Below are 25,591 nucleotides of genomic sequence, written 5' to 3'. Positions count from 1 at the left end.
GCAGCATCCACAGGTGGGAGGAGCAGCATCCACAGGTGGGACGAGCAGCATCCACAGGTGGGAAGCACAGCATCCACAGGTGGGAAGAGCAACATCCTCAGGTGGGAGGAGCAGCATCCACAGGTGGGAGGAGCAGCATCCACAGGTGGGAGCAGCAGCATCCACAGGTGGGAGCAGCAGCATCCACAGGTGGGATCACACTTCCAGAGGCTGAGGTGCTGACAGATAGCTGTCCTGTAGGGCCCTCTGAAATCTGATTAACACTTGTCTGAAAGACACAAATCTTATTAAAATGCAAGGACTAAATCAGAAACAAAATATTAATTAGGAAAGCATCACTAGGGAGGAGAGTAAATTCCCCAGAAGCTTTTTCCCAAACCCTTGGAATGTAGCTGCTGAGGAAGGTCAAGTATCCCACTGACCTTCTTCAGGATCAGTCAGCCCATAGTGCAATTTGTTGGAGGGTGTGGATGAAAACGCACCAGGAAGTACTGGCCAGAGCACAGAGACCCCCTTCAGAAGCAAAGAGGTGGTCTAAAGTGAAGCAGGAAAAATTGCAACAAAAGGTTTTGCAGTTGTCAATGCTGAAAAATTTCCCATGCGTATATCTTGTAAATAAAAAGCTATCATGGAAAAAAAAAGAATGTGCTCCTTTTTCACCATAGCATCAGACATAGTGAGGCTGACCAAATGCGTGGCAACAGGGAAGCAAGGAGAAGAAGCACCGAACCCAGGAGTGAAGTGGGCTCTGGAGGGGGAGAGGTCACCTGTGGGAAATATCCTGTACAAAACTGCACTGAAATTCTCTTCTCTTCTACAAACCACGCCAGCAACATCTCTGATGTAGTTTCAATAATCAAGAGAATAACAGCCAGGTCTTACAATATAAAGACCCGATTATTCTTATAACATTTTGAAACATTTAAGGACCTTATTTCATAGAAATTACACACACACACACACACACACACACACATCCTTTAAGTCTTAATTTCCAATTAGATTTACTGAATGAATCTTTTAATAAGATTTAATAGAAGATAAGTGAGAATGAACCTAAATCTTTCTTAAAAGAAATAAAATAAAATAACCATCTGTTAGTTAGTTACTCTTCCTTTTTCAGTGAGCTAGACAGCTCCATAGCAGAAATCCTTAAAGAAACACTGAAGAAGACTTTTCAAAAAAATTCACAGAATGATAAAATAAGTTCTAAGCTAATGAAGTATTGAATTGAACAGTTACCTTACCCTAAAATCTCCTCATTACACTCTTGACATGCCCAGCAGCTGACTGTTGTCAAACTCCCTACACTTCTGTAAAAGTGATGAATCCACGACAGGAAGAGTTCTTTTTTGAGTTATAAAATAAGCTCTGTGACCTTCCAATTTGTCATATGCCACTAAGTTTTAGCTGACTTTTTAATGGGAATTTGCTGACCTTGCCATTAAATAATTTTTGACAAGAATCAAAAGTTTTTCTTTTGGAGACATAAGAGATACTCACGGTCATCACTATAATTCAGTCCTGTACTGGAAATGCTTGCAATAGAAGTAACTCAAAAGAAAAGAAATGGAAAGTATAAACAGCAAAGAGGCAAACAATAAAAAATATATATTATTTTTTACAGATGATATGAATGTTGACTTAGAGAACTCTACAGAATCAACTAAAACTTAAATGAAACATTTAACAACATCAGCAAGTCAGGAGAGTGTAAATAAACCCAAGCAAGTTATCACTATCATATAAATTATCAATAAATTCTACCAGAAAGGTATAGGAAGACAAATTCCAAAGAAATTACATATAGTATGAAATAACTAGAAGTCCACCTGCCAAAACATAGATAGCAACTCAATGAACACAGGTCACTTTTTACACAAATAAAAGCAGCTCTAGATAAGTGCAGAAATATGAATTGCTCATCGCCAGGCCAAAAATGGTAATGATGCCTATATTAATTTACTAACACAATGCAATACAAATCAAAATACCAGAGAATCTCTTGGGAACATTAAAAAAGGATAACAAAGTTCATCTGGACGAACAAAAATTAAGGCTATCAAGGAAATGAATGGGAAAATTGGGAAGGAAAGGGCCTAGCAGTACCAGATCATAAAACTATAGCATCATTAAAAATATATCATGGAGTAAGAAACAGAAAGACTGACCACAGGAACAGATTAGGCATACAAGATGCAGGGGCAAAAGAGCACCTCATTCATTTATTTGACAAAGCTAATAATCCCAGCTATGGGAAAATTCACAATTCAATAAAAGCTGTTGGGAAAATTGGCAGGTAATCTAACAGAATCTCACGTCAGAAAAAGGTTTCACAGAAAAGACAGAGTGAAGTGGAAAATGGGTATATTCCTTGGATGTATTGGCTAACATACACAGAGAAGCACAGAGGAAAATGGGAAAGGAATCCCGACCAAGCAAACGGCAGACACGTTGAAAAGAAGCAACATGGACAATCTGGCTTACATAAAATTAAAAAGCTTTTCAACAAACAAAATCAATGCAGCTAAAGCTAAAAGCAAAGTTAGAAGTTGAGGGGGAGGGGGGGTTGGATGACAACATAGTCCATAAGTTTTTTCAATGAATCATTCTGCAGATACTTTACATAATGTGAATTTACCCACGGATGTGTAAAAAGCTAGAAGGGAGGCACGAAGGAGACTGCCCCGTGGAGCCAGCACATGGGTCAATGACACATAAAGGCTAGATACAAAGAATCAAGTGCAGGAGAAACACTTTTTTGTAGGGGCCAGCCCCGGGAGAGCCTGGCTGGAACTGATAGGAAGAACATGCTAGGAGGCACAGACATGGAAACCTGTGGCATGGAACAGATGTGGTGCTCCAATGATGGACAAAACACCCAAATGCAGGGGCCAGACTCTCAGGTGGGTGGGTTGTCCTGCATCAGTACTGGAGGTCTTAAGGCAAGCCCGGATCCATCAGTGGTGGTGGCTGTCTCTCTGTAGATCTGTTCTGCTTTCTGCTGGAGAGGGGTTTTTAAAGGTTTGGGGGGATTGGTGAGAGGAGGCCACAGAGTCCCCGAATTGAAGGGCAGGAGCAGAACGAGATCCCAGTATAGTACAGAGGTGGATTCGGAGAATTCCTTGCATAAAATCCAATTTGCATAATATGAATTGAAATAAAGCAACATCTGTCTGTAGTCCATTCTGTTCCTATTGAGTTTTCTCTAGAGGTCTTTGCTAAGTTTTCTAAGTCATCTAAGTTTTATTATTCTCCTCGACTTCTTTCTTATTTATTTTATGGTTGGATTTCTCTAGGTCACACAGGAAAAGTTGAGGTCCCCTGACATTATAGTTTGATTGTCTATTTCTTCCTGAAATGCATTTAACTTTCCTTTTAAAATTTTGAATCTCATGCCCTTGTGCACCTATCTCTTTTCTGACTCCATTGACTGTGGTTCCCCTAAACAAGAATTCAATTGCACACTAATCCCTTTCAGTGAGGCCTAAATTTTCTCTGCATTTTTTTCTGACATCATGATTGTTTCCCTTATGTTTTATCCTTCATATGAGGTATAAGAGATTCTGTTTCCGCCCTCTATTTTAATCTTTTCAAAATACAAAAAAAGAAAGAAAGAAAAAACACAGTCTGAAGTCTGGTTTCTAATTCATTTTACTGCCCACTTGCATTTAGGAGTGAGTTCATCCCATTAACACAGTCACAAAGTATTTCCTTCTGCTTTTCCTTCTTTCTCTCTTTTTTTCCCCATTTCCCTGCTAGTTTCTATTTGGCACATGAATACTGCATTCTTTTAACTGCCCAATGTTTATCACCACTTTTTCTTCTCCTCTCCCATTTGCCTACTTACCTTTAGGGTAAAATAGATTTTTTTTTGACCCATGGAAGAAGTACATATAAATACAGAAATAGATATTTCCCCTCTTTCAACCAATTGAGATGTGAGGGAGGTTCAAGAATTGGTCACTCTCCTCATCATCATTTTCCACTCCAAGGCAGAAGCTCTTCCTTGAATGCTTATTGTAGGGGATCATTTCCTCCATTATTTATCTCCCTTCTAGCATCTCCCAAGGCATCCATATTTCTCATCTATCTATTTTACATCATCCCCATCCAGATGGTTCAGTTCCAAAACCTCTTTCTAGGTCCAATGCTTCTACCTGCCTAGCAGAGATAAAGTTCTTAGGAGCTATGGTTATCATCTTCCCTTTTAGAAGAGTACAGAGTGTATCAATAATGAGTTACTTGAGAGGCCTCTATCATATTTACCTTTGAATGCTGCTTTTGAGTCTTCAATTTGAGAGTCAGATTTTCTTCTCAGCGCTTGTCTTTTCATCAGGAATGCTTCAGCGGCCTCTATTTCATTAAATGTCCAATTTTTTTCTTGCTGTGCTTCCCCAGAGAGGAAGCCCGTAGTAAGTGGGATGTTGCCAGAACGAGTGTCTCCTGCCACAGAGATCTTGTCCGCTGAGTGATGTCAGTCTAGATGTGTTTCCATAGAGAGCAATCCTGAAGTAACGGGTGTAAGACAGAAACTGGAAAGCCTCTCTGGGCAAAGGAACCGACCCTTATTAAGGGAAACAAGGTGAGGTCTCAGACCGTACTGGACGGACCATAGAGCCCACCATTGTTTCTCTCAAAGGTTGGTTTCTTTGCCCAGAAGGCCTTCCCAGTCTCTCTCTTACACCAAAATGTTCCCAGAGAGAGTGTCTTCCTCCACAATTGTCTTTTCCTCTGAGTTCTGAGAGAAGTAGTAACTAAAAGGTTCTCATAGAGTATGTCTTCACCCATCAGCATTTCATCCACAGAATACTCTGATATTAGATGTGCTTCCCCTGAGAGTAAGCCAGTAGTAAGTGAAAGGTTCTCAGAAAGATTATCTCCTCCATCCACAAGTGTCTTTTCCTCAGAATCTTCAGAGATTAGGGGTGCTTCCCCCGAGAGGGTAGTAATTGGAATGTTCTCAGAAAGAGTGTCTTCATCCACAAGTGTCTTGTCTTCTGAGTGTTCAGAGATTATATGTGCTTCAACAGAAAGCAAGTCTTCAAAAATTGGACCCTTAACAGAAAGATTATCTCCCACCACAAATATCTTTTCCTCTCTGGATTATATAGTTGTGTTGATTTTTTTTTCATTCCTAAAACAGAAAATACCATTCATCACGTGGCATGACTCTCAGGAGGCACAAGGAGAGGGAGGGATATGTGGGATACTGTGATGTAAGAAACAGAAAACAGCCTTGCATATTTTTATCTATAATGTATTAATGAAAAAGTAGGGAGGAGGAACAAAAAGGATTTTTCATGCAGCGTGATTCCTTCCACCTCTGCAGCTTCAGCTTCTGGGCTTGACTTGAGACCTCCAGCACTAAGAAGGGAGCCTTTTGGTGGCTCTGCCCACTTATCCTCCGGTCTGGCATCTGCTTGTGTGTCTCCTGTCCATCCACGCTCAGGTGTCATGTGTCTTTCCTCAGTCCACATGTTACCTGTCCTCTCCTTTGTGGGGGGGGTGGGGGTGGCTGGCTACACCTGCCTGGTCCCAAGCCTGCTCTTGCTTCTCAGTGCCCGAGGTCCATGTGTCCTTGAATCATCTCCTGACCCCCACCCTTCCCAGACTCATGACTCCCTTCCTGTCTCCTTTTCTCCCTTGAAGCCAAGTCTGGGGGTAAATTCACTTTACTTTAAAATTGCTCCACTAAAGCTTTACCCAACAGTCCACTTACAGAAAGCGAGAACTATCTATAGTTGGTAAAAATAGACGGCATAAATCCAAAGCAGTTTGGCAGAATTTTGATAGAAGATCAATACCTCATATCACAGAGTAAATTAAACTATAAGAGAATACATGGTTTAGCTATGATAAATGAAAGAATAAACTGATACCTGAGGAAAATTATGAATAACTGTAATCACTAATAATTATTTTAGCTCATTAATGTATTCATTCAGTCAAGAGCTATGGATTTACTCCTCCAATGTGCTGGGCACATACAAAGGCACATGGGCTAAGTAACAAACAACAAGCACATGCACATCATAGTGCTAGGTTCTGGAGATGCAAACACTCTTAAAGACACAATCCCTAACAAGACAGGCTTAGGTTCTAACAAGACAGAAAATGTATAAATGTACATGAAGAATAAATACAAATACAAAATGCACGGAGTCTGGGAGCAAGGCTTATAGCAGTTGGAATCAAGAAAGGCTTCATGATGTAGTTGATACTTGAACTGTGTCTTAAGAACTAAGGCTAGAGGGTCAGTTTCAAAGTCAGGAAGGCTGCAATCTTGCTTTCGACCCATGCCAGCAGCCTGACCACGGTCACGGCATCTGACCTCTTAGCGCCTCAGACAACTCTAAGATCAGGGACCCAGTCAGATGGGTAGTCAGTCTTACTGAAGAGGCACAAAGAGCAAGGAATGCTTGACTTGGAAACTCTGACTTGTCCTTGCCCAAGGTCACATGCTTACTAAGTGCCTGAGGCTGGCTTTGAGCAGAGGTCTTCCTGACTCCAGGCCCAGGGCTCTTACCCTTGAAGCACCTAGATGGAATCCCCAGAAAACTGCTGTGAAGCCATTGTTGAGGAGGATGCCATGCAGCCAGGGAAGGATAAAGAAAGAGCTCATTGCCAGTGCACTAAAGTTCTGCAGGTTCTCCGTCCCCTCTAAAGTCACCATCTGCCCTGCGGAAAAACTCTAGCTGTTCTGCCTGAGATAGGACCTTCCCAAATGTCTTTGTGTGGTGGATGCAAGGGAATATCAGCAGGACCTAAATTCCACACAGAATGCAAACTACCTTTAATGTAAATAGGAAGAAAAGTTCCGAGTAACCCAAAGGAAAACTTGTTCTTGATCGCCAGTCACTCTGGCTTTTCACCTTTGGTGTCCTGCTCCTAGCTAATAGCTTCCCTGGCCCAAGGCATATTTGGGGATCTATCAGTCTCTCCTGTAACAGTCACAGGGGTGGTCTCGTGTGTACATTTTCTTATACAACACAATTTGCCCCAGTAATCCTGAGAAACTGAAAGATATAGTCCATGCTGCTGAGGTCTGCTTCCTTCTGTGGAATCCACTACCTTTCCATTGTGGCGTACTCTAATTTGGGCCATTCCTTGGCTGGTCTGTGTCCTTCCAAGGTTGTTTCCTCTCAAATATAGATAGGAGAGACTCGGGAAAACCATCTCAGCATTATGTTTAATTAGCCCAATCTGGCACTGACATTGGGGAGAGTGGTTAAGACTCGTTAAGGGTCACACAAATTGTAAGTATGGGAGGCAGGACTTGAACTCAGTTTTTTCTGATTCTCACCACTGGACACAGAGCAACAGGTTGGCTTATGAAGCAGTAAGGTATCTATTCAGGGTCCCTAAAACCTATGAGGCTTTAAATTCACCTTCCCTGACTCCAACAAGTCAAATTTCAATCTCTCTCTCTCTCTCTCTCTCATCCACACCCACACCCACACACACACATACACACACACACTCTTGGCTTAGGCTTAATATTCATTTCAACCAGCTTTTGCCTCCATTCACGGGTATAAATTTCAATCAATTGACATATGTTGGGCATCTTTGATGTGTTTCCTCTTATATGTTGGGGTTTTATGAGATGGGGTAGCTGTGGAAGGTCCCTCTGAAATGTCTTATGTTCCACGTGAAGATTCTTGAATCAGCTGATTAATGGCCACACCTGGGAAGCCTAGAGGCCCAGATATAGCAGGGCAGTTACCAGCCCTCAAGGCTTAGGAGCAGCAAGCCAGGGACCAAGCCCCTTATTTGCGATTTAAGAAACTTGGGACAGTGCCCACTATACCCCAAGAGCAGAGCTCAATTTTCAGAGTGACAACATAGGCTGGAAAACTGCACCTAAATAACTGCCTGACTGTAGGAAGCTATTGTGGTGTCAGGGAAGGTCAAAACACAAAATCAGACGATCATAATGATGACACAACTTCTACATGTGAAACCTCAAATTGACGTATGCGGGAACTGGTCTCAGGCTTAGCTTCTGAAACAAACCTTCGGAAAGGACTCCAAAAGAAATTTTAAAATATATAAGAGAAGTAGAAGCAAAATGTGCAGGAGAAATGAGAGATATTAACAAGAAAAGTTAACATTTTCTTAAAAGAAGCACAAAAAATTGGACAGACACGTACCAAACTTCAAGGAAGAAAACAACCTGAAAAAGTAGAATTTGCCACATGGGAAAGGAGGAACAAAAATCCATTGAAGAAAACAACTCCTGGGGAAGAGTGTGGGAACATTCAGAAACAAAAGAAAATTGAACCTCTGAGCTAATGTAGACAAGGGACAAACGCCTAAAACTTTGAGCAGAATAAGGGCTTCCTAGGACAACCAGAGAAGTCCAGAAGAAGTCCACTTTGGAGGAGTTAAAACATCTCCAGGCCAGCCCCCCTGAAAGAACCAGGGAGCCCTGGGGCTTGCTGGGTTCCAGGTGGCCTCGGGCCCAGTCAAGAGGACTTTTACCTCCTGGGACAGCACTTGGGTGTCTGAGGCCAGGAAGACTCATGAGGAAGTCCTGGAATATCTGCTGATAAGAAATGCCACGCTCAGCTGTGCTGTTAGGAGGGAAGGGAAAAGCACACGCCCCCTGAGGGCAGAAGCAGGGGCACAGGGTAGCTGCTGGCTGGCTGACAGGAGGGTGGAGTGCTTGGGTTTTGGGTTCCCAGTCAGAGGGGAAACCTGAAAGAAGATCCAGAGACAGAGGCCCCAGCTCCCCCTCTCAGATCTAGGTGATGACACAATTACTGTTTCTTATGTAAAAAAAGAGCAACAGGGCAGCTAGGTGACACAGTGCTTAGAGCACCAGCCCTGAAGTCAAGAGGACCTGAGTTCAAATGTGGCCTCAGACACTTAACACTCCCTAGCTGTGTGACCCTGGGCAAGTCACTTCACCCCAATTGCCTCAGGGGGAAAAAAGAGCAAGCATAGGGGGAAGAATCCAGCTTCAGAAAGAGGAATTCCCACTGGGATTTATCAATAGAGGGGGACACTGAAAGAGAAAAGCTTCCCTTTCTCCAAAGAGTTATGGTAAATGGCTACTGTCCAGAAAGACTTTGCAAAAGAACTCAAAGAAGACTTTAAAAATCAAATGAGACAGATTGAGGACAAACTACAAAAATAACAAGAATCCAATCAAACCCAGAGGATTATGGAAAGAAAGTCAACCAACTCAAAGAGGACATCCAGAGTTTTCAAGAAGAAAGTGACTCTTTGAAAGTGAGAATTTGGCAAGGGGAAGCCAGTGAAATTAGGAGACCAAGAAATAATCAAACAAAATATTGCCATGATATAGGAAATGACCAGATGGTAGATTTACAAAAAATATAAAAAGATTTAAACTCATGAGGAATTATGTAAGCATAGTATAATCTTACATAGATGAATAAATTTATATATATATATATATATATATATATATATATATATATATATATATATATATATATCTAGGTATATATATTTGCATACTTATATAAAGGTGTTTATGTATCCATGTACATGTATACATGTATTTATGTACAAACATATCACAACTTAATTATACCCATCTTGGAGGATGCTGTGGGGGAAAAAAGGGAAAAAATAAAAATGTAAAAAGTGCACAGCAGAGAACAAAAGTAAACCTAAGAGAAAGCAAAAAGATAGATGGACAGTTCTGAACAAAGTGTGTACTATTAATTACATGATTCTTTGAACTTGAAATCTAGTATTTTATATTTTAAATCCTCTCACATTCTTTTGTGCATATGACAATGTTTTTCTATTGTTTTGTTTTTCTTTTGCTATATTTAATTTGTTTAAATAAATGAATATGTAAAAAAAGAAGAAATAGAATAGTGTTTCCATGGAATGATTTAGGTATAGAAGACATAGTATTCAATATCCATAATACTTCACTATTTAAGAAAAACAGAAATCCCATCTTTTTGGAAAATAATTTACTATATACAAAAACTTCTGGGGAAAACTGAAAGACAGTATAGCAGAAACTAGTTCATCCTCTTACATCATGTGCCACTTGTTTGTCCAAAGGAATAGAAATTTGGTCCCTTCAACCTGGTAACATGTCTTTGAGTTTGGAGGCTAGATATTTTGGTCTCGTGGCCACTTATTTATTTTATATTTTCAAAACAAACTGCGATATGGAACTCTTCTGTTCCATCCAGTTCATGTATGATGTCTTGAAACAGAGCTTAGAAAAACCAGACTTTGATAAAGTACACTGGAATGCAGAAGGAGCTACTTGACAAATCCTGGAACCCCAATCACTCTGGCTTTCGCTGAGTGTCCAAGAGTAGATGCTAGCTTAAGCCTCACTTGGTCACCGTGTGGGTTTTATGGCCCCAGACTGAGTGTAAATTGCAGTTGTTTCTTCTGGGCAGAAACAATGAGGTTCTTCCCTTCCCACATTGTTATTTTTACTATTATTATCAGGGAGTAGGCAAAGTAGGGCATCTTTTGTCTCATTGTTCCATTGCCTTAAATCACAAAATCACTGTGGCCTGGGACCAAGTGAGACATGGGAAAGGCCCTAGTTTAAACAGACACGGGTCTCCCGCTGCCTGCTGTGCCATGGTCAGTCTGCCTGATCTACATCTTGCCACTGGACTCAGCTGACTCTGGAGCAGAGGGAGTCTGGTGATCTTGCCCAGCTCTGCCTCACCTAAATGCAATTCACTTGCAAGTCATGAGCTTCTAGATGCCATTGGTCCTCACCCAGAAAGAAGGGTGAACAACACAATGAAAACAACAGGGTAAGACCAAAATGGGTAGGCGATTGAGACATAAAGGGAGATACCATAAGCAAATTAGGAGAGCATCCATTCTGGGATGTAATTTGGAATCATGCAAAGAAACTCATAGAAAGATCCAAAGCCTTTGAAACAAATAATCCATCACATAACGAGAAGGCACCGATAAGAAAACAGTCCCCCCATACTGCAAAAAACTTATAACAGCACTTTTCGTGCTGCTGTGACCTGGAAACAAAGTAGATGCTCTCAAGTGGGTAATGGCCAGAGAAGGCATGGAAAACAATGTTGTGGAATATCACTATATTGTTAGAAGAAATGAAGAGTGTGTTGAGTAGCAGGAAGCACAGAAAGATCTCTGAAATGATGCAACATGAATTATGCCGAGCCAAAAAACCATTCTATATAAACATATGTGTGTGTGTGTGTGTATACATAGAGAGAGATCTTTATCTCTCGCACTCTCTCTATACCCACACACACAAACACTTGGTAAACAAAGTCAATTTTAATGGAAAGAATAACAAAGCAAAAATGGAAAGTACCCATAAGAAAATGTAAAAGACTGAAAAGGATACATGAGAAGACACCATCGCCTGTCCTCTTCCAGGAGGAGAGAGGTCCACAGGTGTTACACATGTGCACCAAACAGCTGGGCTCAGTTTTCTTTTCTTCCCTAAAACAAAAAATGAGATTTGTTACCTAGCATGGCACTCACAGGGAGAGGGCAAAATCCATGGGATACCCTGGTGATGGAAGAAACAGAAAACATCAAAAATAGACATAATGCATGGAGAGAAGGAGGAAGGGAAGGGTTTGGGATTAGTCGTTATCAGGAACAGACCTCAAACTACACTGAAAATCTAAGATTTTGAAACCAATTATTGTTGTTTGGTCCTGTCTGCTTTTTCCTGACCCTATTTGGGACTTTCTTGGCCCCAAATATTGCAAGGGTTTGCCATGTCCTTCTGTGGTCCATTTGAAAAATGAGGAACTGAGGTCAACAGGGTTAAGTGGCTTTCTGAGGCTAACACAGTAAGTAGCTGAGGCCAGATTTGAACTCAGGAAAATGACTTGCTCTGACTTCATGCCTTGTGAAATACATAGGTGCCCAGAAAATAATATGTACTTCTTGAAAATTGAAACATCAATCTTTGGAAAAGATCACGTGTGCAACTTACAAAAGTAAATAAAATAAACTACCTTAGTGTGTAAGAAATCCAGACAGAGCAGGCAGTGGGACTGCCATTTTTAACAATGGGATAAGGAAAAAGCAGTTTGCCAAAAATGCGAGAGGTCATGAACATCACACCAACTATCACATTAAGCTACAAATGTATCTATGAATTAGATGTAAAAAGGGAATCTATAGCAAATTAGAGGAGCAAAGGGGAAATTACTTTTCACATCTATGGATAGGGAAAGAGATCAAACAGAACAAGGAACAGAGAAAATCCCAAAAAAGAAAAGAAGATTAATCCCGTTTCTACCAAGTTGCCCAAAGTCCTAATGCAGTTAAAATGTGAAGCAAAACACTTACCTGAGGAAAAAGACCTTTGTAGCAAAAATCTCTATGGTTGGTTGCATATCCAATATAGAAGAAACGGATTCCAATTTGCAGGATTAAGAATCATTCTCCCCTACATCAAAAGATAAGTACAGAAAATTTTCAGAGGAAGAAACCCAAACTCTCAACAACCTTATGCCAAAATACTCCCAAAGCCCTCATCAGGAGAGAAGCCGCCATGAAACAATTCTCTTCTTTCAGCCTGTACATCATTTCAATTCGAAGGCTAAGGGACCCATCCCCCTCTTTGTTCCACAGCAAGGTGCATGGAAACATCCTTCTCATCATAAGCTAGTTGTAACCAGAACAACAACAACAAAGTGTCATTTAATTAAAAGACACCCTAAAAAAGAGAGGATATGGAGAAGGGAAGGGGAAGAGATCCTATCTTAAATTCTTACCAAAACGAATGTTGTAAAGTGTCTTTATGGAAAGTGAAGAAATACCCTTGGAAGAGAAAAAATAGTTAAAGGTGAGTTGTTTTGTAAAGAGCGAGATCCTTGGGGATAAAATAATCACTCTTTTTTCTAGATAAATCCCTACTTTAGCTTGGATTTTAGTACCTGAAGATATACTTGCATCAGCAAACATTCCCATTCCCTTCGATCTCCGAGGTATGACAGTACAAAACATATTGAGTAAAAAGAACCCGAATTGCTAGGCTGTCGGAGTCCCCAGCCTCCAGAGCAGGCCTAGGACTTGAGGAACGTAGGAAAAAAAGGTGGAAACGTCCATCCGAGATGGGGAGAGAGGGAGCGTCCCCAGAGGTTCCTCGCTGCCGGCAGGAAGCACCAGGCAGGTGCAGGCACTCCCACGCACACTCCCCCCCACCCCCACCCACTCCTTCACACGGACAAAGACACAGGCACGCCCAGGATGATCTTAGCTACCTCCACATCACACACATAGACAGACAAAGGTGTCGATGCTCCCAGGGCCTTGTCGCCACCCTTACCCACGTCCTCCTGGGCAGGAAGGAAAGCCAGTTGGGGAGGAAGGGGCTTCATGGAAAGGCTGCAATGAGACAAGAAGAAAGGGAGGGGCTGAGGCAGGAGCAGGGAGGGACACCTACCTCACTCACTGCGGCTTAGGCTCCTCAGGACCCTCAGGATGGGTCCGTCCGGAAGATGAGGGTAAGACGGGGGTAACGGAGGGGATCGCTGTGAAGGCGGAAAGGTAGGCAACTGGATGAGGGGCGCAGACCTCCATTCGCTCGGGTCCCAGCACATCCCCGACTCCAGACAAAAGAGACTTCCCAGAAATGGAGATTGGGAAGGGATGATCCTGTGACGTCACCTGGGGGCTGGTCCCTCTGGCGTCACCTGGGGGGCTGGTCTCCTCCCAGAGCATAGGGGGAAGGGAGGAGAGAGCAGTGTACAGGAGAGGGGAGGCGGCACTAGGACATTAGCCCCAGAGCAGTTGTGACCCCCCCATGCCATTTTTTTAGCCCTCATCACCTAACCCCGCTAGGAGAGGGGACCGCAGTTCATCTTCAACCCGGAGGGGGCCCGGCGCTGACCGGGGTCCTACTTTCCCGAGCGCAGGCAGCTAGGGTTGGGTGTGAGGGGTAGCAGCTGAACTGAGCTTGGGGTGGTTGAGGGCCGGCCGGTTTTCAGAAACTGGGAAGGGAGAGCCCCAAAGGCTCTTCTCTGCTGGCCTGGGCGCACCCCAGCCCAAGAACCAGCAGCCTTCCACACTGAGCCCTGAGCCGGCACAAATGCTAGGCAGGTATAGGCACTCCCAAGCATACTCCCACGCACCCACACCCACTCCTCCACACAGCAAAGACACAGAGAAGGAAATTAAAGAGGTAAATAGAATATTAGAAAAATTAGGTATGATAGATCTCTGGAGAAAACTGAATGGTGACAGAAAGGAGTATACTTTCTTCTCAGCAGTTCATGGAACCTACACAAAAATTGACCATATATTAGGACATAAAGACCTCAAAATAAAATGCAGGAAGGCAGAAATAGGAAATGCTTTCTTTTCTGATCACAGTGCAATAAAAACTACATTCAACAAAAAGTTAGGTGTAAATAGACCAAAAAGTAATTGGAAACTAAATAATCTCATCTTAAAGAATGATTGGGTGAAACAGCAAATTATAGACACAATTAATAATTTCACTCAAGATAATGACAACGATGAGACATCATACCAAAATTTATGGGATGCAGCCAAAGTGTAATAAGGGGAAAGTTTATATCCTTAGAGGCTTACTTGAATAAAATAGAGAAAGAGAAGATCAATGAATTGGGCCTACAACTTAAAAAACTAGAAATAGACCAAATTAAAAACCCCCAATCAATTACTAAACTTGAAATTCTAAAATTAAAAGGAGAAATTAATAATATAGAAAGTAAAAAAAAACTATTGAATTAATAAATAAAACTAAGAGTTGGTTTTATGAAAAAACCAATAAAATTGATAAACCTTTGGTAAATCTGATTAGAAAAAGGAGAGAGGGAAGTCAAATTAGTAGTCTTAAAAACGAAAAGGGAGAACTTTCCACTAATGAAGATGAAATTAAAGAAATAATAGGGGGTTACTTTGCCCAACTTCATGCCAATAAATTTGATGACCTAAGCAAAATGGATGACTACCTCCAAATATATAGGCTTTCCAAATTATCAGAGGAGGAAGTAAATTGCTTAAATAGTCCCATTTCAGAAAATAAATAGAACAAGCTATCAATCAACTCCCTAAAAAAGAAATCCCCGGGATCAGATGGATTCACATGTGAATTCTACCAAACATTCAAAGAACAATTAGCCCCAATGCTTTATAAACTATTTGAAAAAATAGGGATTGAAGGAGTCCTACCAAACTCCTTTTACGACACAGACAGGGTACTGATACCTAAACCAGGTAGGTTTAAAACAGAGAAAGAAAATTATAGACCAATCTCCCTAATGAATATTGATGCTAAAATCTTAAATAAGATATTAGCAAAAAGACTACAGAAAATCAACCCCACAATAATACACCACAATCAAGTAGGATTTATACCAGGAATGCAGGGCTGGTTCAATATTAGGAAAACTATCAGTATAATTGGCCATATTAATAATCAAATTAATAAAAACCATATGATCATCTCAATAGATGCAGAAAAAGCATTTGATAAAATCCAACATCCATTCCTATTAAAAACTCTTGAGAGTATAGGAATACATGGACTTTTCCTTAAAATAATCAGTAGCATCTATTTAAAACCAGCAGTAAGCATCATATGTAACGGGGACAAACTGCAACCATTCCCAATAAGATCAAGAGTGAAACAAGGTTGCCACTATCACCGTTACTATTTAATATTGTATTAGAAATGCTAGCTTTGGCAATAAGAGTTGAGAAAGAGATTAAAGGAATAAGAATAGGCAATGAGGAAACCAAATTATCACTCTTTGCTGACAATATGATGGTATACTTAGAGAACCCCAGAGACAATACCAAAAAGTTATTACAAACAATCCTCACTTTCAGCAAAGCTGCGGGATACAAAATAAACCCACATAAGTCATCAACATTCTTATATATCACTAACAAAACCCAACATTTAGAGTTACAAAAAGAAATTCCATTTAAAGTAACTACTGATTGTAAAAAATATTTAGGAATCTATCTGCCAAGGGAAAATCAGAAACTTTGTGAGCAAAAGTACAAAATACTTTCCACACAAATTAAGTCTGATCTAACCAACTGGAAAAATCTTAAATGCTCTTGGATTGGGCGAGCAAATATAATAAAGATGACAATACTGGCTACACTAATCTATTTATTTAGCGCTATACCAATCAGACTCGCAAAAAACTACTTTGATGAACTAGAAAAAATAATAACAAAGTTCATATGGAAAAACAAAAGGTCAAGAATTTCAAGGGAATTAATGAAAAAAATCAAATGAAGGTGGCCTAGCTGTACCAGATCTAAAATTATATTATTAAGCAGCAGTTACTAAATCCTTCTGGTATTGGTTAAGAAATAGACTAGTTGATCAATGGAATAGGTTAGATTCAAAGGACAAAACAGCCAATAACTTTAATAATATAGTGTTTGACAAACCCAAAGACCCCAGTTTTGGGGATAAGAACGCATTATTTGACAAAAATTGCTGGGAAAATTGGAAATTAGTATGGCAGAAACTAGGCATTGACCCACACTTAACACCGAACACCAAGATAAGGTCAAAATGGGTTCATGACCTAGGCATAAAGAATGAGATTATAAATAAATTGGAAGAGCATAGGATAGTTTACCTCTCTGAACTGTGGAAGAAGCAGGAATTTATGACCAAAGAAGAACTAGAGATCACTATTGACCACAAAATAGAAAATTTTGATTATATCAAATTGAAAAGTTTTTGTACAATCAAAACAAATGCAGACAAGATTAGAAGGGAAACAATAAACTGAGAAAGCATTTTTACATTCAAAGGTTCTGATAAAGGCCTCATTTCCAAAATATATAGAGAATTGACTCTAATTTATAAGAAGTGTTTGAGCAATTTTTAATAGCTCCTGGGGCAGGAGTGAATTTATTAGGGAGAGACTTGATAATAAAGTGTTTTTTTTAAAACGTTTTATTGATAGAACACATGCCAGGGTAATTTTTTACAGCATTATCCCTTGCATTCACTTCTGTTCCGATATTTCCCCTCCCTCCCTCCACCCCTTCCCCCAGATGGCAAGCAGTCCTTTACATGTTGAATGGGTTACAGTATATCCTAGATACAATATATGTGTGCAGAACCGAACAGTTTTCTTGTTGCACAGGGAGAATTGAATTCAGAAGGTATAAATAACCCGGGAAGAAAAACAAAAATGCAAGCAGTTTATATTCATTTCCCAGTGTTCTTTCTCTGGGTGTAGCTGCTTCTGTCCATCTTTGATCAATTAAAGCTCTCTTTATTGAAGAGATCCACTTCCATCAGAATACATCCTCAAACAGTATCATTGTTGAGGTATATAATGATCTCCTGGTTCTGCTCATTTCACTTAGCATCAGTTCATGTAAGTCTCGCCAGTCCTCTCTGTATTCATCCTGCTGGTCATTCCTTACAGAACAATAATATTCCATAACATTCATATACCACAATTTACTCAACCATTCTCCAATGGATGGAAATCCATTCATTTTCCAGCTTCGAGCCACTACAAACAGGGCTGCCACAAACATTTTGGCACATACAGGTCCCTGTCCTTTCTTTAGTATCTCTTTGGGGTATAAGCCCAGTAGAAACACTGCTGGATCAAAGGGTATGCACAGTTTGGTAACTTTTTGAGCATAGTTCCAAACTGCTCTCCAGAATGGCTGGATGTGTTCACAATTCCACCAACAATGTATCAGTGTCCCTGTTTTCCCACATCCCCTCCAACATTCCCCATTATCTTTCCCTGTCATTCTAGCCAATCTGACAGGTGTGTAGTGGTGTCTCAGAGTTGTCTTAATTTGCATTTCTCTGATTAATAATGATTTGGAGCATATTTTCATATGTCTATAAATAGTTTCAATTTCTTCGTCTGAGAATTGTCTGTTCATATCCTTTGACCATTTATCAATTGGAGAATAGTTTGATTTCTTATAGATTCGAGTCAATTCTCCATATATTTTGGAAATGAGGCCTTTATCAGAACCTTTGATTGTAAAAATGTTTTCCCAGTTTATTGTTTCCCTTCTAATCTTGTCTGCATTTGTTTTGTTTGTACAAAAACATTTCAATTTGATATATTCAAAATTTTCTATGTTGTGGTTAATAGTGTTCTCTAGTTCTTCTTTGGTCATAAATTCCTCCCGCTTCCACAGGTCTGCGAGGTAAACTATCCTATGCTCTTTCAATTTATTTATAAAACTAAGAGTTGGTTTTATGAAAAAACCAATAAAATTGATAATAAAGTTTTTGATTAGCCTTGTGCCTAGAGTCCCCTGCTGGTTCCAGTCTGAACCTTTGTGATGAGGGAAGTAGACAAGCAAAAGTTTTACTCTGAAGTTTCGGTGAGTCTTGAAAATCCAGGACTGTTGTCTATTCCCTCAATACAAATAATCTTAAAGGACCCATATACTATAAGTCGGGTCTAACAATATCTGATTCCAAATGAGGGAAGAAAGGGACTGAAACTGGTAATGGAGAGGTTGTTGAAAACAAGACTACTCAAACCTTGTATTTCATCATTCAATATCCCCATTCTTTCTGTAAGGAAAAAGGACGGGACATATAGGATGGTTCAGGATCGGAGGGAGATAAATAAGATAGTATTACCATCTCACCCAGTAGTACTGGATCCTTATACCATCGTAGCAAGAATTCCTGAACTAGTGCATGGTTTAGTGTGTTAGATTTAAAAGATGCATTTTGGAGTTGCCGCTTATCTGAAGATAGCTGAAACCTTTTTTTTGCCTTTGATTGAAAAGATCCAGAGACAGGGAGAAAACAACAGTTATCGATGGTGTGTACTACTTCAAGGCTATACAGACTCCTCCAATTTATTTGGGCAAATATTGGAAGGAATAATTGAAAATTTTCAGAATCCAATTATAAGGGTACAAGTTTTACAATATGTAGATCTCTTCCTGTGGCAGGATGGAAAAAGAGTGACCTTGCCCAAGTCACTCTCAGTTTGTTAAATTATCTAGGAGCACAGGGACTGAGAATTTCTCAAGAGAAATGGCAATTTGTGGAACGTGAAGTAAAATATTTAGGTCATTTTATAAGTGAAGGGAAAAAGAAATTAGATCCTGTATGCATGGAGAGGATTCTCCAAATTACTAAACCAGGGACAAAGAAGGCCCTCCGGAAGTTTTTAGGACTGATGGGGTATTGCAGAACTTGGATTGATGAAAATGCCCTATTAACTAACCCATTGTATACTCATTTATGGGAAGAAAAACCTGATATAGTGCAGTGGGACCTAGAAGGGGAGCGGAACTTTGTACAACTTAAGCTGGAGTTGACGTCAGCCCCCGTATTGTTATTGCCATCATCGGGTAAGCCTTTTCATTTATATGTAAATATGGTAAATGGGGTGGCTCTAGGGCTACTGGCACAAGTGAGGAGAGGACAGCAATACCCAGTGGTCTTCCTGTCAAAAATATTAGACCCAGTGGCAAAGGGATGGCCTACTTGTATAAAGGCAGTTGCAGCCACAGCGCTTTTGGTGGAAGAAAATTGGAAATTAACCTTTGGTGGCAGTCTAATAGTGAGTGTCCCACACCAAGTCCCATCAATCCTAAACCAGAGGGCTGGGAGGTGGCTAACTGATTCTAGGATTTTAAAATATGAAGCAATAGTGCTGGAAAAAGATGACTCGGTGCTTTCACCGGACCAGAACCTCAACCCGACTTTGTTCTTGTCTGCCTCCCCTGGGCAGCACGTGTCCCTTGATCACGACTGTCTAAATGTAATTATCAAACTAAAGTTAGGGAGGACTTACAAGAAACTCCTCTGTTAAAAGGTGCTCAATGGTTCATAAATGGGTCCTCACAGATAGTTAATGGGAAAAGGAAGAATGGATATGCTATTGTTGGTGGGGATAATTTGTCTCTGGTCCAAGCTGGATCCCTACCAAAAGAATGGGCAGCTCAAAATTGTGAATTGTATGCCCTAAATCAAGCACTGAAATTACTTAAGGGAAGGAAGGGAATTATTTATACAGATTCAAAATATGCAGGGGGGGGGAATGGTAAACGGTACAAAGGACTGGCACACAGGGCATTGGTCATTGAAATTTTAACCCATCTTATGTTACCCAAGAACATTGCAGTGATTCATGTGCAGGAGCACCAAAGAGGAGATTCATTTGAGGCAAGGGGAAACCGCTTTGCCCATAAGGAGGCAAAATGGGCTGGAGGCGAGGAATCTGTATGTACGGAGGACATGATGGTGCTAATTGCGGCATTTCCGCCTCCAATGCCTCCACCTTCCCCCACCCCAGAAGAGAAGCAGGAAACCCAAAGCCTTGGCACTCAGGTGGAGAAGGAGGGGCACTGGTTCCTCCCTGATGGCAGAGAGGTGCTGACCATAGCAGGTATGAGACAGGTGCTCCAACATTTACATCAAGGCAGTCATTGGGGTGTCCAAGGTCGGTGTGACATGGTGCTGACCAAGTTTGTGGCACCGGGCTTGTACACAATAGCAGGCAATTGGTCAGCGGTTGTCTTTTTTGTTGAAGGATAAACAGGACGGCTCAAAGACAAGTCCAAAAAGGAGGAAGGCCCCTGGTATCAGGCCCATACAAAGCTGAGATGAACATTAAACAGGAACTGATGAACGGGGCATGTAAAATCTTGATAGTGCTATTGATCTGGGGTACCTTACTGGGGCTTTTTCTGGTAGTGCTGGATATCATTTTCTGTTGGGCAGTGTTCCTTCAACTCAGAAATATAACCTATCATTGAGTAGAATGGGAGCAAAACAAGACATATAATGTTGGGGATTGTGCTTTATATCCTTATGTCTGATAATGGCCCCTGCTGATACTATTCCTAGCCCTTTATTGAGGAAAGACAATAGCTTCCAAAGTTTAATGCAAATTATTGCAGATATATTTCATCTTAGGAATTGCTGATGTGTGGGGAACCTGAACAACTCACATAATGGCCGTGGGTTCCGGTCCCTCTCTCTCCAGCTTGGACCTCGAGCAATAGATCAGTTGTACATAATGGCACTGGATTTTGGTCGGCCCAAGAGGAACATCAGTGGACATTAAGCACTAGTTTCCCGGGAGGATATTTCCTGAACCAATTGGGTATGGGGCCGCGAATGGGACAGAGTAAATGTGACTGGACTTTTACTCGTGAACCAGAGAGGGTAGATATTATAGATTGTAGTGAATATAAAGATAGGTGGAACAAAACAAATATCATTTGTGATGATGGGTCAGTGCTTAATTATGTCCACCAGCATTCATTAGAGGGATTAGAGGGATTATAGAGATTGAGGGAATTTAGAAAGAAATAAAACAACTATTAATAATATTGCAATAAATATAATATATCAATAACATTTAAAGTATGTAGTATTAACAGTGTTATGTACTAATAGTATAATATTATAATAAAATAATTTAATGATTATAATTAAATTCATGATGATGATAATCAGTAGAGAGCTATTGGAGGAAATCTCTCTTTTTATGCACATCCACAATTCATAATAGAATGTAAATATTATTGGAGAGTTACATTGAGATACTGAATAGAAACAATTTATTACAGTGTTGGCTTTGATGTCACTAAAACTGGAGTTCAAATTCTGCCTCTGGTATACACTAGCTGTGTGATCCTGGCTATATCATTTAGAAAGAAGACTTCTTGTCAAACACCCCATAATTTATGGAAATGTATAATGTTAAATAGTACAGCACCATACATAGCTAGTAATGTAAAGGGATGGAAATGGGAAAGTAGAAACGACACTGTTAGAAAGATGTTCAGCAATTCCTGGAGTAATGTAGATTTTACTGGGGAAAATGATTGCAATTGCACTTGGATGTCTGAAAAACAACTTTTGAGGTTCAGGGAACCAAATGGAGAGGTTTAGCTCCCCGGCAACCCCTTGGGATTTGGTGCAATGGTAGGGAGTTTTGGTGACTCCCTTCTGGAGGCACAGAGGTTCTCTGAAAAGGAATTTACAGACCTGTAAACCTTGATGGATAAAAGAGATTTATTATAGGAATTGGAAGTAAGGTTAGAAATCCTGACCGAGGCATAAAGTCTGTTTAGGGAAACAGGTGAGGATAAAGAGAGGATAACACTGGAAAAGAATATTATTCCAGTGGGCAGTTCTATGGAAAATGGAGTTTTGCACTGAGGATGCAGTTCTCAGTGGACACAAGGTCCTGGCAGCAAAGGGAGCTGCCAAGGTCCATCTGCAAAGACCTTAGTTGAGGGAAGCTCATTATATTGGTTGACTTGGTGGGGTTTGGGAAACCAGAGCAGATCAGAACCAGTGGGGGCTGGGCAACCCAAGCAAGTCAGAATGAGGGCTGGGACAACCAGAGCAGATCAGAACCAGTGGGGGCTGGGCAACCCAAGCAAGTCAGAATGAGGGCTGGGACAACCACAGCAGATCAGAACCAGTGGGGACTGGGAGAGCCCAAGTTGGCTCAGATCTGGTGGGGGCCGGGACAAGCCCAGATCTCCTATTGGAATTCAAAGGGATCCTTTTGAGCAGGATTGGTGAATCAAAGGCCCTGGCAAGACAACTTTGTCTGGGGAGGATATACCTCAGTCAGGAGGGGCTGAGAATCTGAAAAAATCACAGATCAATCGAAAATAGAGTTTCTTAAAGGGACCCCAACCCGCTTCCCCCAGGCCCCTCTCTGTCCTGGCCATGGGTGAATTCTCATGCCCTATTCCGTTTTGGCTAGTGTGCCTGAAAAATGAAGTTTTTACTACTTGAGAAGCAACAGAGTAGAGCAACCCCAGTAGGTTCTGTTAAAGAATTTTCCCTTTGTACAATCTGTGTTTCTTGACCCTCCTTCATCTCTTAACCGGTAGAACCTCACTGGAGAGCATCAAGCCATTGTTCAGGCCAGGAAGATGTAGGTTCAAGTTTTAACTCTGAAACCTGCTATCTCTGGAGCCCTATGCAGTCCCAGAGCTTAAGGCCACAGAGACCTTTCCTTGTAGGAATGGTGCTCTGCTGTAAGGCAAGGCCAGAGGAATGCCTGTGTCAGGGAGATCCCACTTTCATTCCCTGTCCTTAATGTGCTGGCACTGGTGCCCTCTTAGATAAGTGGGATGGTGGAGAAGTATGTAATGACCCCTTGAAAGTCACACCCCAATATCACTCCCTTCATGTCACATCTCAAAGCAAAAAGGCAAAGAGTCCAAAGGGCAAGAAGGAGAGCAGGGTTCCAGGTTGGAGCCAGCATGTCAAGCTTCCTTGAGCCCCCAGTCTTCCCCAGGATGACAGAGGATGTAGTCTAGACCCATTTACTTCTGCCTGGACTGTACAGGGCATTCACCATTTCTTCATGTCTACTCTGACCCCTGGAAGAAGGCAAGACCTCAGGCTTCTGCTTGCCCCGTGGACTCAATGGAGCCCAGAATCCATCCAAGTCCTGCTGGATGTGTGGTTCTGCCTTTATCCAGGACTTGAGGGCAGCCAGGAAGACTCAGTCATCTAAAAGGTGATAGCAAGGTCTGTAAAGAAGGAGAGTATGCTGCAAAGGTGGGGGCAGTGTCGGCAAATGATGCTGGCTTTGGAAGATTTGTCCTGGCCAATCAAGGTCAACTAGAAAAGGCAGGGAGACTCCATCCTGTGCTCACTTGTTGAGAACCTGGGAAAAGTCCTGTCCTTCACACCTCTGACATGGAGGCCTGGATGCTGAGCCCACAGTCCATGAACCCTCAGGACTCATGCACTACTCCCTATTAAGACAATTTCAAGGCCAAGGCTGAAAAAATTCTCTCCAACTGAAGAAAAAGAATGAACTCCAATTACAAATTGAAACGTCCTTTTTTGTGTATGTGCATTTTCTTTTGTATTATGCATCATAATACCTCGTGTATTTTTTATGACTTCACTTGTATAATTAGAATCAAATTGCTTGTCTTATCAAGATGTGGGTGGAAAGAACAAGACAGTGTACTGACAATTTTTTTTTAAATGACTAAAATATTTTACATGAAAGTGGGAAATATTAATGAAATAAATTATTTTAGAAAAATTTTTTTTCTAAATTAGAAAAATATGACTTTAGTTTCCATCTAAGGAAAACAATCCTACATACACACATAAGGAATGGAATAAAATCATAGTTGGCACTTTAAATCTTGTTTTCTATAATGGGTATAAAAAAAAAAAAGCTTGAGCAAAAGTAGGTCCATTTTCCCAATCCATTTTGTAGACAGGTTTGCAATCAATACCCATATGTGCCAACACAAACTACAGGAACCACACCTTGGATAGTCTACCAGCCTATAACCCACGCTGACTGGAGAAACTAGGTCCCAGATTATTTTAAATAGGACAAGTGGTTCTGAAGTTAGTTTCTTTCTCTCTTTATGAGACTGGGTTTCATCGTAGAAGAAGGTACTCTACCACATGAGAAAGACTTTGAGTCTAAGCTAGTTTTATGTTTTCTCCTCATGTCACTAGACACTTCTCCAAAACTCGAAGGGATTCTGGCAGCTGAGCTGTCCTCCCCTGGAGTGGAGAGCAGTGGCCTCAGAAATCTTCCCACAAGCTCTCTCATTGACCCATCTTTTTTTAACTTTCCTTCACTCCTTTCCATCTTGGGTGCTGACTTCCATTTGGTCACCAAGGAGGAGTCAGGGTAGCCTGAGAACCTTTAGAACCAGATCGCATGAGAATTTACCCATGGATATCCTATAGGCACGAGCCAAAAAGGACTAGGAGGGAAGTAGAGGTCCCTGTGGAGAGAGTGGACATTTGTAGTCTTTTGCTGTACCTGCCAACCCTGCCACCTTTGCTGCTATAGATGGTCCAAATCAATTTCCCCACACACACTATGGATCTCAAGTGATTTTCCTGATCTGACGTGATTTTTAGAGTTAGAATTGGGCTAATTTGCTATGATCAGGTAGAACAAACTTTGTTAATGGCAGTGGTGTTTTCCTATATTCATGTGGTGTCTTTTTTCAAAAAATTGTTATTTTTGTTGTATTTAAGATTTATTGATTAATTTACATTTACTTTTCTACAATTTTATCCTCATTGGTTTCTCCCTGCCTCCCCAAGACAGCAATCACTCATTAAAATTATTTTCCCTCACCACTCACCCACTCACCCATCTTGATTCATTGAGATATTCTCCTCAAGGAATCGCTAACTGGTATGACAAATACTTTATTAGTGGTTTTTAATTATCAGGTTTAAGCGTTTTAACATAGTGGGGATAAAGAAGGGAAAGAGAGGCTAACTAAACAACTGACAAAACCTGCTGGGGGCTGTGGCCTTTGGCAAGCTGACATTACAAAAAAGAATGGAGCATGGAGCAGGAGTGAGAGGGAAGGATCAATTGTCTCTTGCTCAGCAACTCATTCTTACTGTCCATGCCATCAGTCCATATCTCAGGGCTCAGACACCTCATTCAGCTTTGTGATTTCTGAGAGCATCTCCTAATGCAGTCCTGGAGTGTTGTAGAATCCTCTCTTCTTAAACGTTCTGGAACAGACTACTCCTCAGAGCAGCTGCTTCGAGCAGATCAGCTTCTCCAGGTCAGGTCAGTTGTAGAGATCTCCTTCCTGTTCAAATCCTTTGCAAAGCAGACCTCAATAAAAT

General features: G+C 41.0%; 2 long non-coding RNA genes across 5 annotated transcripts in view; one reads left to right on the top strand and one right to left on the bottom strand.

The window, feature by feature from the left end:
• LOC127542989 (uncharacterized) overlaps positions 1-25,591 on the top strand; it is a 244,872-nt gene that overhangs the window by 3,473 nt on the left and 215,808 nt on the right. The window contains exons 4-5 of one of the 4 annotated variants that reach the window (XR_007949025.1): positions 14-35; positions 102-416. This is a non-coding gene — a long non-coding RNA (uncharacterized LOC127542989). Of the gene's footprint in view, positions 1-13; positions 36-79; positions 417-25,591 lie in introns of those variants that run through there. The other 3 variants (XR_007949022.1, XR_007949023.1, XR_007949024.1) reach the window with 3 other exon arrangements.
• On the bottom strand, positions 9,953-13,639 carry LOC127542998 (uncharacterized). Its single transcript, XR_007949044.1, has 4 exons — positions 13,415-13,639; positions 12,316-12,415; positions 11,354-11,451; positions 9,953-10,204 (listed from the first exon to the last, which is right to left on the bottom strand). It is a non-coding gene; the product is annotated as an uncharacterized LOC127542998 (long non-coding RNA).

Source organism: Antechinus flavipes, chromosome X (assembly GCF_016432865.1).
Source record: "Antechinus flavipes isolate AdamAnt ecotype Samford, QLD, Australia chromosome X, AdamAnt_v2, whole genome shotgun sequence".
Taxonomy (NCBI): domain Eukaryota; kingdom Metazoa; phylum Chordata; class Mammalia; order Dasyuromorphia; family Dasyuridae; genus Antechinus; species Antechinus flavipes.
Note: the sequence above shows the minus strand (reverse complement) of the source record. Positions and strands in the feature narration are given on the sequence as shown.